Here is a 13,289-nt window from a genome sequence, read left to right on the forward strand (position 1 = left end):
AGTCAGGCTGCTGGTTTTATTACCCCAAATCCCAAATGGGTGGTTTCAAGTACTCCAGGCATTTTTCAAAGACAGTTTGAAACCCAGCCAGCCCCTGGTGGGAGGTGTAACCCTTCTCTGGACAGGTCTGTGGTTGGACTGGTTCTCTCCCAGATCAGGCGAGCTGGTCTGCAGCTGGCACAGTGCAGCTGCCACTCATGGGGACAACCCCCCTCTGTCCCCACATTCAAGAGAACTTCGTGATTTTTTAGCAGCAGTAAATGATCCTCCTGGGGGTTATTTGAGCACCAAAACTACACTGGCTGAAGAATTCAGGGGCCGAGGTCCATGTCAATATGCATTGACAGATATTAGGGGATGCAGGCTGGAGACCCCTGCCCAGCCACAAGCGCCCCACCAGCCATTTTCACTTGCTGCTTGAAAGTCACCCCTTCTCCAGGTCCTGTGTAAACACACATCTGTCTGTGACACAATAAAACAGAGCAAAGGCAAATGTGCAATGTAGAGATCCATTATGCTTTATTTACATGCGTCACCATCTCTTTTACAAACTAGATTACAATTTAAAATGGAATACACAAGGCAATATCTACTAACACCAAGTGGAGTAAGCACTGCATCTCTACTTCATTTGGAAAGGGGCAGGTTTTGCTCCAAAACAAACTTCCTTCCAACCTCTGAGTAGTAAGGTAATATATTCCTCCAGGGCAGCATCTTTTTTCTTTGTTTTCCTTTTTTTTTTTTTTTTTTTTTTAAATATAAAATCCTCAGTAAGACTGCAACATGAGAGTGTCTGCTTTCAAATGAAAGTACAAGATAGCCCAAATGAAAAGTATAAACTGTTCAGCTCTTCGGTATGTAAAGACGGCCATGCGTGATAAGGCTGTGGATTTAATATTCTTCCAATTTACATGGCTTGAAACAGAAACAGATAAAACAGTTTTACAGATACTGTATACATATTTTTTCCAATCATGCAACTTTTTAAAAAAAAAGTTAAACATGTGAAGCCAAATGTACAATCCATTTTTTCCAACCCATAGTTACGAAATGTATCTGGTCCCCCTTCGCATCTGTTGGCAACTCCAAAGGTATACTGTGTACTTGAAACACTTACAGGACACCAATTGCCAAGCAATGATATAATTTTGGAGAAATACATGACCTAAAAGGTAACTTTTTTAAGCAGTGGCACAAAAATTTCTGGAGTTAAGCAGTGTTTAACTATCCGATTATTCTTCAAAGAAAATTTCTTTTACAAAATCATTAAATCAAGCCCCAACCTGTGACTAGAAACTGCATAAATAACACCTTTTTAGACCTTTTGTTTAGTCCAAGTGTTGAAAAGCCAACCATGTAATTGTGACCTTGACCTTCATCTGTTTGACATGATTTCACAGGGACAACTCCTAGGCATAAGCATGTTCAAAGACTCAAAGGCCGAATTTTCAAAATGTAAGTTCCTCAAACTAACTATTCAAGGCTTAATTTTGACACCTTAACAACTGGCCCTTTGAATTCAGGGAGATTTATCTAGCACCTCTGGAGTAAAGGGCCTTTGCTGGGCACCTCAGCAGGTGAAGAGGGCGATGACCTTCCCCTGGGCCTGGGGGGACCTGTCCCTCCCCATCCTTCAAGAAGCCATGAGGGCAGAGCAGCTCGTCCCCTGCAGCCACACTGGAGTCCCCAACGTTTGGTGCCTGATACCAGGCACTTCTGCTTGAAAATTTTGGCCCCAAAACTGAGCAATAGAAACCAAACCAAACTGAAGAGGCTGGCTAGGTCCATCCCTCTTCAGTGAGTGCTGGGATGTTCTCCAAGCAGGGGCCCAAGCTGTTCCAGCCACGCCAATGGAAATGCTCCCCTTGACATTGCTGGGAGGCAGGTTAAGCCTTTCAGCCACTAATGCTTTTATTGTTTCTTTTAAAAAAAACTTTCTGCCATTGATGGGCTGTCTCTAAACCAAGTGGTTTTTCTCCATTTTCTGAACAGAGCAGGCCATCACTTCATCTCTCATTTCTGCCAGTGGAAAGCAGTTCCTCTGAACCCAAGCAGGCTAAGTTGCTGGAACAGAGCAGAATTTGCAGCCTTTTCATTTAAGTTTTCAAAAGGCCTTCCCTTGCCTTTGACAAGAACTGAATCTGTATTAAGAAAAAAATAAATTATGGGGTTTGCTGACTTTGGCCATACCATCGAGTGAGGCTTTACTGATCTGTCAGTGACAACAGGTCTTTGGGCAGCACCACGGGTCTCACTGGAGGCTCATCTGTGTAGGGATCAAAAGCTGCACCTCAGCACGGGGAGCCACTGAGTGAGCTCTGCTGGCAGCCAGAACATGGGGCTGGGGCACAAGTCCAGCCTCAGGGCAGCAGCTGCAGAGAAGCCTCAGTGAAAGAAACACCAGAGGGAAGTCCTTCAGCATACACTCACATTTTGGGGTGTACCAGGAAGATAAGGGCTAATGGCACATGCTCAGGGGAGGCCAGTGATGACCTCTTGACCAATTTCAGTAAAAGGTGCCTGCAACTGGACTCGGGTAAGCAGGGTGCCCAGCTGTGCCACACAAGCATCCTGGGAAGCTGGTTGCTGATAGACATGGGTAATGTGCACCAGCCAGCTCCAATGAATGTAATAAACTAGGCCACATGCTAACAAATAGAACCCCTCAGTGTAAAAAGAAAAGAGAAGTTTTTTTAAAAGGCAAATGATAAACCCTTGGCTGCTTGAAAGAGTTGATATGCGATATGCTACAGGGCTATGCTACCCACAACTGCACAGAGCCTACAGAGTCATAATTGGGGGGAGAAACCAAGAGGTGCATCTTTATGAGAGAACAGCATGGGGGCTACGGTAAAAAACCAAAACTTCCATCACACTAGGAGCCATTGTTTCACCAAAATCACCTCAGGGACCTGGAAGGTAAGGAGTGAGGAAGGGCCCACGAATGCGTGTGAGTGTTGGTGCATGACTGTGCATGTGTGGTGGCAGTGGCGAGAGGGAGTCACTCCACATTGCATGGGACACGGGTCGGTGGGAACTCATGCACTGAGACCTTGGGTTAAAATGCTAGTTTTGTCTTCCTAACATCCATGCATAATGATTCATTTCTGTACATAATAAAATATATTTATATATTTATATGCATAATGCTTTTATGCAAAGGAAAAAAAAAATTCATATATCGCTTTGGAGAATTATGTATACACTGTCCTATTCAGAACCTCTTCATACCAAATTCCTATGTACCACTGGTGTTTTCCCCTCTTTTTTTGTATCCCTCCCTCCCCCAGATACTAATAAAAAGTAATCAAACTTTCCAGATTATAGAGAGGATCTATACAGCACCATACCTTTTATTCATTATTATTATTAATTATTATCCATTTTACAAAAGAAAGTCTTAGAAGCAAAATATATAAAACTGCCTTGTCTTTCAGTGTCATTTATCCTGCTACAATCTATGCTCGTATGAAAAGCCATTTGCATGATACTGTGCCATTCCCACTCCTGCTTCTTCTGCCACAATGGATTATACATAATGAGAAGGAAAAAATAATCAAGGATATGTCCAAAACAACAACAACAACAAAAATAAACAGGATCACTAATGCCATAACACACCCTGCAGTGATCTGTGCCTCAGCTCCTGGCATTGTCACTGCAAGTCACCTGCCGACGCGCAGCCGCTCGGTTTCCTTTAATTCCTGTGCTTCCAAACAACATCTCTACAGGTGACTACATCCACCTCGTGTGGCAGCTCAGCCTGTAACTCCTCACCAGCCCCCCACAGCAGTGAGGGCAGCTTTGCTAACCTAAGGGAGGAGGGGAGCCTGCTCCAGCGGGCAGGAGAGGGGCTCCTGCCTCGGTGCATGTGAGGGCAGTGGCACCCGCTGTCAGTCTGTCCTCATGAGCCAAGAGGCACTCACCAGCTTCCCCTGCTTTGCAACCAGCTCTGGGCTGACCCTTACGGAAAACAGGGGTGTACCATTAAACTTAAGGAAAGAATAAGAAAGAAACAAACCAACCAACCCAACAAACAAGCAGGCCACACACATCCCCTCTCTGGAATCCAGCTGGCTGACAGGACTGACAAACGCTGTACCTTCAGAACACCCTGACACCTGAGCGGTGCTGGGTTACAGTCATTTCCATTCGTGTGCAGAGTGCCTCAGATTCCCCAGGGAGAGAAAGCAAAAATGGTTCAAAATCTACAGAAATCAAACTGGAGGCTGTAGGGGGGGAGGGTGGGCAGATAGGGAAAACCTCCAAAAAGAAAAACCAACTTAAAACATCCCATAAACCATTAATATATTGAAACATCACATACTCATTGACAAGTAACTAGTGTAAAGGCTACACAGTGTGTTCTCAACAGGATGGTGCTGAACATTGTCTCCACAGCAGGTGCTTGGCCATCCCAGAAAAGGAAGATTTTGCATACTTCAGAATGAGTTCAATTTTCAACAAAAAAAGAAAAAAGAAAAAGAGGGAGAAAAAAAAGTAGATTCTTCACTCCAGTAAGGGGCCTATTAACAGTCTGCTTCATTAGGAAAATAATGCAGGGTTCACAAAGGTCGTAAGCTGTAAACAGTATCACTGTCCACTTGCTGACAGCAGATTTGGCAAAGGGTTCTCTCTCTACATCTCGTGTCAGTTTGAGGGCCTGGAGAAGAAAAAGAAAAAAAGACAGTGAGATTACTGTTTGTAGAAAAAAACAAACAAAAATTAAAAAAAAACCCAACAAAACAAAAAAAACCCCACCACAACAGCAAAGGCAACCAAGCAAGCATCCAAACAAAACAACAGCTTACACTGAGGAACATTTCAGGTATGTTTGCACCCAGGAACTTCAAACATATAGCAAGGAATAAGATGACCCTGCCTGAAAATACTTTTCCCTTGCCAAGGTTCATGTGTTTCTTTGATGGCTGAGCTGCTCCCAAACAGGACAGAAAAACCCTCTCTCTGATGAAAAATGATGGTCAAGTCTGATTTACAGAAACCGAGTGCAGTGTCTATTTGTTAAACATATTTCCAGGTAGAAGCAATGAAGGATCTTCCAGCTTTTCTCCATTTTTCACAATCACCTTTTCTCAGCATCACCAAAAAGCTGAATAAATCTTCTCTAAGTGTTTGACATCCACCACCACCCTTGAAGGACAGATGAAGAGGATGCTTAAGACAAACAGTAAGGAGCCACGAATTTCAGTGTGGACTTTGGGGTTTTCCATTTTCCTGCTCACACAATACACCAGCAACAGACAGGGTCCAGCTGGCTTTAAAAACTTGGTTAGGGTCTATCTCATTCTCTAGCCAAGAAACTTCTCTGAGGAGAGAGAAGCATGGGGAAGACACCTTGGATACAACACTGAGATAACTATGAAGAAACATGGTAAGTAAGTAAAACACTGAAAACAGATGAACATTTCAATGAAGGGGGGCAAGGGGACAGAGTTTTAAAGGTATTCAGTGGCTTAGAGATATATGCAAACACCACATAGGGTTTTGGAAAGTATGTACATTTAAACATTGCCATGAAATCCTCTCACATTTTCAGAAAGTTCACTTGGTAGACATCTGTATTGCTGGGCATGTAGCTTCTGGCTCTGAAATGGCTTCTGAAAGCAGGGTTTAGTCCCCTCACACCTCACACGTATTGCCTTTTGAGGATTTTCCCCAAGACGAAAGATTGATGATTTTTTATACAGTGCAAGAACAAGGGGACACTGGCTGAAACCAAAAAGCCATTGAGTTGATTACAGGAATGTCTTTATTTTGAAAAGACCCTCATAGCAGGCACCCTCAAGAAAAATGGCGGATTTAGTGGAACTGCTGCTTTAACTAGGATGGGCATCTCCTGCAAGGAGGATCACTCAAACTGTCTCCTGTCTAAGGTGCCAGGCACTGATCCTATGATAACAATTTATTAAAATGACCTATTCTGATAATGCTAAATGATTGATGGAAATTTAATCATTTTGTCTCATGGTTATTAAAGCAACAGTGTGACAGCTGCTCCCTGTGCCATTAGGGGAGAACTTCATTCAGCACAGCTTAGGGAGCAGACAGATTGTGCATTTCACCCAAACAAAATTTGGCTTTAGCCTTAATTATGTGGAGGGGTTTGGGGTAGACTGTTTTGTGAATAAAGGGATTTCTGACTGGATCAACATATTGATTTCTTCATTTTCAAAGGGCAAATTAAGGCTGGCCGTTCGTTAATGCGACTGCCTGCCAATGACTCCATTTGGTGTGCCCCGATGGCCGTAACAAGGTCAGCAAGAGATACCCAGACAGGCCTGGCAGCCCCCAGTAAAACCTGGCCAGTGGCTCACAAGCAGCTCAAGCAAGTGCAAGCCCACTTCTCTATTTCTTAAAGCCTGAGCACCAGAGGGGGCTGGAAATGAGTGACTTCCCAAAGCACAAACCCTCTGAAGGCAAGGCTCGTGTCCCAAATGCCACAGCCCAGCAAGTCAGCTCCCTCTCAGGCAGCTGCCAGTTATGTTGAGCATGGACTTAACTGTGGCACATGTGAGAAGTCTTGCTGACTTTGAATAAAGCTATTGATTAAAAGTAAAAGAGTACAGAAACTCACAATAAAGCACCAGGGTACTGCTTAATGTTTAAATTAAAAATCTATGTGAAGCATTATGCTATGAAACCAAGTGATGAGAAAAAAACTGGAGGATGGGTTAAGCTGAGCATCTTTTGTGGAAGTGGCACTGCCAAATATTTTTTCTTGTGGGACCTGTACTTCAGACAGTGCCAACATTTTGGAGACAGATGCACAGCTGAGGTGTGCATCATATAGCAAAACCAAACTATGTTCTATTTTCACACCTCTGCTTACATTGACTTTGCAAATGGATTAAAAATGAAAAGAGCTAGATCAAAGTCTTAACCTGCCTGCCTTCAAATTACCCTGTTAACATCTGTAGCAGACACACACAGTCTTGCTTTCTGTCTCACCACAAAAAGCTTATTTACCCTGAGTTAGCAGCTGGCTACCCCACAGTGATGAAAACTGTATCAAGGCAGGGAAACAAGTGCTCCAGTTATGCCTTCATTTATCACAGAATCATAGAATGTTTTGGGCTGGCAGAGTCCTAATAGATTGTCTAGTCCAATCCCCCTGAAGTAAGCAAGAACATCTTCAACTAGATCAGTTTGCTCAGAGCCCCATCCAAGCTGGCCTGGAGCACTTTCAGGGATGGGTCATCCACCACCTCACTGGGCAACCTGTTGTGGTGTTTTACCACCCTCATTATAAAAAAAGTCTTTCCTATTATTTTTTCTAAATCTACCCTCTTCTGGTTTAAAACCATTACCCTTGTCCTGTTGGAACATGCCTTGCCAAAAGCTTTGCAAACAATCATGCAGGAGATGAGATGCCCCTTTCTTCTGTCCTATTCTCTGCCCTCCCATCCTCTACCTTGCTACTGACCAGTTACAAATGCTACTCTCATTTCACTCTGCGGCCAAGCTGACCAGTTCTAATCTCCCTCCAGCAACAACATTTCTTCACCTCTGTCTCACATCATTTCACCACTTAACCGGACTCCCAAGCTCCATGCCAGCTTGTGCACCATCAGAGCAGCTCTGAAGAATCATCTGCCACCTGTGGATTTCTCCCTTTGATTCCCAGTGGTGCCAATTATGAAGCACTGGAAATTTCTTCAGAACAGAAAGGTGACGTGGTGATGCTCCCCAGAGCAGGGTGTAGATAATGTGCCCTGGATTATCAGTGAGCCAGCACAGCCACCAGCACATGAAGTTTTCTGCTGGAATAAAAGCTGTGTGCTCCTTTACACAATTATGGTACGAGAATCTGCACTGCCAACACACAGCTCCTCTGTATGGCAGCCTAACATGGATCTCCTGATTTGGCTGGAAGGCTTGTTCAGTGGATCTCATATTGGAAAATATCAACCTTCAGAGGTCTGTAAAACAAGCATTCTCCCTGGGTACCACTTTCCAACTCTCCAGGGACAGGAAATCCCAGTAACTACTTTTACTGTCTAGACACTTGGGATGCAAACATTTTCAAGGAAACTTGTGTCCTTTAGTGACAGATGTGCATTTGTTCTGGTGCCTCTGCCCTTCGATTTGTCATCGCTTCTAGCAACTGAGCTTCTACTCCGAAGTGGGGGTAGGCTCAAAAAGCAAGATTTGATTTCGTGTGGTTAGAAGTTAATATTCTGCCTGAGGTTCACAGCTGAAGACTGAAAAATAAACAGAATTTGCTGAAAAACAAGTAAGGAAGATAGCTACTGTGGCCAGTCTTTCTGTAACAACAAAACTACAGCATGAGATTTATATTTCAAGCACAATAATAATTGGAAATCCCAATGCCTACAGCAGGTATGCCACAGTGACACCCTACAGGCTGCACGAGGATGCCACAGGATGGCCCAGTGCTGAGGGACAACACTGAGGTCAGGGGACAAAGCCCAAGGACAAAAAAAAAGAGTTGGCAACTTAATGTGGCTTTATTTCCTGAACTTTCAGGCATGTTGCAACTTTGCTTTTTCTCTTTAAATTCTGCTCATAAAAATAGATTTTTCCCAGCTCAGAACTGGGGGCAGAGAATAAGGGTTTGAAGGATGGAAAGAGGAAGAGAGGAAGAATGCCAGCACAGAACCAGGACTTATGGGAGCTAAAATGTTGCAGTGCTTGTAGCTGCATAAGCACGTAAGGCACAAAAGTATCTCTTTTCCTTCTGTTGCTGCTCTTCTTCCAAGGAACACTGCAAACCATAGGAGACAACCAAGTATTTTGGAAGTAAATGTAATTAAAACAGCAGATCATTTTCTCATCCTGTACCAGTGCCCTGGGAAAGGCCAGAACTGTAGTGGGGTGCCACAACTATTTATAAGCAGGTTATTCTGATATCCCACTGCTCTACAGCACCATATACAAGTCCAGGCTGGAAGAGATCAGCATCATCTGGTCCAACTTTCTGTTCAAGTCAGGAGATGCAGGCAGTGCAAGGAAAAAACAATGGGCAAGACATTCAGCTCAGCTATACAAGTGCATAAGCACAAGCAATTCTCCACAGCATCATCTGGGAAAAGTGGCCTTTTTCCTGGAGGAATGGCAGACAGCCGTGGCTGCACAGCAGCTTCCGCTAGCCGAGCTGTGTCCCTGTCCGATTCCTGCTCAGCAGATGTCCCTCTGCCAGACTCCAATAACTGCCACCCTGTGCAGCAATCTGAGTGGAAAAGCTGATTAAACATCCCCAGCAGACTGGACCAGAGCAGGCATTCCCACCACCCAGCCACAGGTACCTGATTTAACGGGGTCAGCGTCCCCACACGCCGCTCGGGCCTTGATCGGGGACAGTGCTGATGGGAACATCCTGCTGGAGCTCCTTCACCATTGGCACCAGGAGCCCAGCGTGGCTCCTTCCTTCATCCCCCTTCCCCAGGCCAGGACAGAAAGGCTGCCTAACAGTACTACTCCATCGTGCACTCCCACTGCCACACTGTACCTGGGCTTTTTGGCTGGCATCAACACAAGACTTAAACCTCTCCAGATGTCAGTCCATCACCTGGGCTGAGTGCCCAATTGATATGAAAAAAAGATCCTGACCTTTCCTCAGCTGCATGACGCTATGTTTCTAAAAAGGAGCTCTTATTACGCACTTCTTCAAGAAAACATGCTTTCATGGGGGCTATTTCAAAGTCTGGCTCAAAGGAAGGAATGAACAAAGAAAATCCACCTGTAACCAGCCCAGTTATCAGGCAAACTGCATACCGAGGGACCAACACTGATCTGCAGCTCTAAACAGTCATTATGGCTCATTCACATGAGAGAGACGATTTGCAAAGACTCATTCTGTAGCAAAACCTGTGCACTGCTGATCCAAGGAGGAAAGCACTGGGGAGACCAGTTGATGCGGGCTGTGCTAAAAATATCAGTTTGTGCTGTCATCTGGTGAGAGTATGTCATCCTGTAATCTTAGCATCTGCAGGGACAGCAAGTTTCTGCCTAATTATTGCTGCTGAATCACATGACAAAGCATGAGGTTCTAAAAAATACATCTATATAAAACACCACCAGAAGAACACCCAAACCACAGGATAAGACCGCTGTCCTGGCTTCAGCTGCTTTACACTCACAAAACAAGCCTGTGGAGCCAATCCTGGTTTTTACAGATCTCTTCTCTGGGTTAATAAAACCCCAAACAATAAACCCAGATTAAAAACATACCAGAACAAAAAAGCCCTACTCCCAGAAGGAGTGAGCAATTCATTTGTGTGTCAGCAAGAGCCACAGCATCCCTGCAAGCCCAGGACTGGTCTCTGGATGCAAGGGGCTTTGATGAGCTTCAGTGGGACCTCATGGGGGACAGTCCCAATGGGGTTTGCCACAATATCCCCTCTCCTCCTCCCCAGCAGCCATGAGCACAGAGTTTGTTCCTTTGCCACAGATGTGTTCCCCAGCCACTGAGGAGCCTGCTCAGGGCAGGCCCTCCTTGGAGTTGAAGGGATCCCTGTTCCCCACAAAATACATTTTCTACATAGATATTTTTGTTCAAAGACTAAACTTGGCATGTGTAGAGTTCAGCTAGTCACAAAACCACCTTTCAAAACTTGGGCTGGCAGAAACAACATTTAAATGTTACAAGTGCCACCACCTTAACCACTGGCCTACTAGAAATGGAGCAGAAGAATATGCTGCTCTTGAATTTCCTCTAGATTTTTTGAAGGTGGACAGCTCCACCTTAGCTCTGTGTAAAAAACCTGACAGTCCTATCCCTAAGACCTCATTTTTCAAAATAAGAGAAAAGGAAGTGCAGCTGTGGCCCTGAGGCAGTCACATGTCATCAGGTAAGAGGTGCAGTAATTCAGCTTTCATGGGCAGAAGTTTTCTGGCAACAAACAAAAATAATTTCCTTTGTGGCAAACTGTACACAACTCTCTGATTCCAAACTCCATCCAAATGGAGATCTTTGACTACCGATTTTTACTTTTAAGATGGTGTTGTAAACATGAAGTCATCCTCAGACCAATTTGTCTTAGGTATGAATTGTACAGAGAATTGGCTGAACACCAATTAACAAACTGGCAAGTAGTCCAAGCTGATACGGACTAATGAATGACTAACAGACATTTTGTTAGGGTTCCTAAGATTTTTTTTCACCAGAGATGTTAGTCATCAAGTGTGAATGTTACGTGACTATTTGCAGCTTGTGTATTCTGCAGTAAGAATATGTGGGACCTAGATGATACTAGTGGAAAATGAGTGACTTTAACTCATCTGTCAAGTATTTTACATGTAATTTTCAAATAAATCAACGTGAGTCCATCACAGCTCTGTTACAGACCCCAGAGACACCCTGATAAATGACACACTGAAACCTCCTTCAGAAGATGCAGCTTAGATGAGTTTTTCAGACTATGACACCAACTCAAGAAGTTCCTGCCCTGATCGTGCTGAGCCTTTCTCCACCCTTTGCCTAACCCTGACAGCATTGCTGCCTACATGATGCCATTGTAAACTGGATCACTGAAACAATCCAGGTAAAAGCAACTTCTTGGATGAGTTTTGGTGCTGGAGAAAATGTTTGCTCATGCAGCAACTGCTCACCAGCTCCTGACCTTCCAGGCAGCAGCACAAGTCCTGAAGTCTTCCCTGATGCTCTCTTTTGGGATTATTCCTCGGCAAAAGCCAAGTCCCTTTGAACTTGCCAGGTGAGACAGACCCTGGAGCAAAGTGCAGAGTTGTGGGAAACCCAGTCTAAGAGAAGGACCCATTAATTTCAAAATAAAAGGTATTCTAGAGACAGGTGAAGGAATAGTGATGCCTATTTATTGCTAAACCCTCTGAAATACCAAGGTGATGATTATCTGAGTGGGTGGAGGGCATTATGCAGTGCTTTTGGAAAGTAGGTAGAGAGAGAGGAACAGAGGCCCCAGGCAGTATAAGAGGGGGAAATTATGACTGAGTGAATAAAGCAAGAAAAAAAAATTATTTTCTCAATTCCTTCTTGTAAGAGGAAAAAAAAACCAAACCGAACCCAAATTCATTTATATGCCCCAATGAGGGCCCTCTGAAAGGCTGGGCCTGGGCAGCCTCATGGGCACAGGTTGGTGGGGTGGGACTGGCCAGGGTTCTTTGCAGGGACCATGCACAGGCTTGTGTGCAGCAAACGTGCACAGCCACTAAACCTGCAACAGTGGCATCTCCTGCAGGGTTTTTTAATTTCCCTATGAAGAAACTGTAGTTGATTTTCTTCCAAAGTAAACCTCCCTCAATACCTAAGTATGTATAAATTAAATACCTGTGTATTTGCCTTCTTTCTTTTCTTCCTGAAAACCGACTCCAATGTTTCTCTTATTTTTAATAGAACACACAGCACTCACTATTCCTAGGTATGCCAATAATCCATTGTAACCACTTTTGCCTGCCTGCAAAGCACACCTGGCTGCCCTAGTGAAACGGATTTAACATAAGCAATTGCCAGGCTGTTCTGCCAAAAATGTACCCCAGTCTTTGGACTTGTAAAGATTCATTACTGGGGCCATGAACATTGCTGAGAGAAGATTTTAATTCAGGGATTCCTACTGCTGCAGTGGAGAAGTAACCAAGAAAACCAATTCAGAACGATCGCATCTGATGTCATGCGAGAAGCCCCTATCAAAACACGAGATGCTCACAGGGAGGCAAACTCTCAAAGAGTGCTGCTTTACAGATGAGGAAGGGTGATGAACCAGCTCAGCAGAAATCATCTGTGCTTGCACCTGATACCAGAGGCACCCCACAGCAGCCGGTCCACTTGTCAGGGAGAGGGAGAGAGGCTTCCACAGATGACTGGACAGTAATCCAGCGAGGAGAGCTGTCTCGTTAACAAATCTGTCCTCTGCAATGAGACTCTGCTCACACAGATGTGTCAGCTCCTTTATTCAGAGGGAGCAGTCTGAAAAAGATCATGGCAGCTATGCTTTCCATGGATGCCAGCAGCCAGGGTGAAGAGGCAGCAGGGAGCATCAGTGAGGAGGTGGGGTGTTGTGTCTCCTCCATGCTCCCCACACAAGTCCCCCTCGGTGGCTGCCACCTACATGCAGCACACGAAGCTATGGAAGCAAGAGGCTGCCCTACTTGCTTGTGTCAAGCAAAACTGTCAATAACATCTATTTTTCAGGCCCCATTTGACAGATTGTACCGCTGGATGTTGCACAGCAATAAAGTCCCTACAGCTTTTTTTTTTTTATATCATGCAATGAAGGTTTTTAAATCCACGCAGCACACACACCTGAAGGAAGAGATAAGTGGTCAGCAAGCCT

General features: G+C 44.6%; 1 protein-coding gene across 2 annotated transcripts in view; it reads right to left on the minus strand.

The window, feature by feature from the left end:
• Nucleotides 1–495: 495 nt before the first annotated feature.
• The window catches only part of FOXO3 (forkhead box O3), an 87,561-nt gene continuing 74,767 nt past the window's right edge, over nt 496–13,289 (minus strand). For both annotated transcript variants that reach the window (XM_071439099.1, XM_071439107.1), the window contains exon 3: nt 496–4,663. The gene's annotated coding sequence lies outside the window, so the exon portion shown is untranslated. The remainder of the gene's footprint in view (nt 4,664–13,289) is intronic.

The sequence above is a fragment of the Agelaius tricolor genome, unplaced genomic scaffold, assembly GCF_023055355.1.
Source record: "Agelaius tricolor isolate 1412-34295 unplaced genomic scaffold, bAgeTri1.0.p SCAF_1, whole genome shotgun sequence".
Taxonomy (NCBI): Eukaryota; Metazoa; Chordata; class Aves; order Passeriformes; family Icteridae; genus Agelaius; species Agelaius tricolor.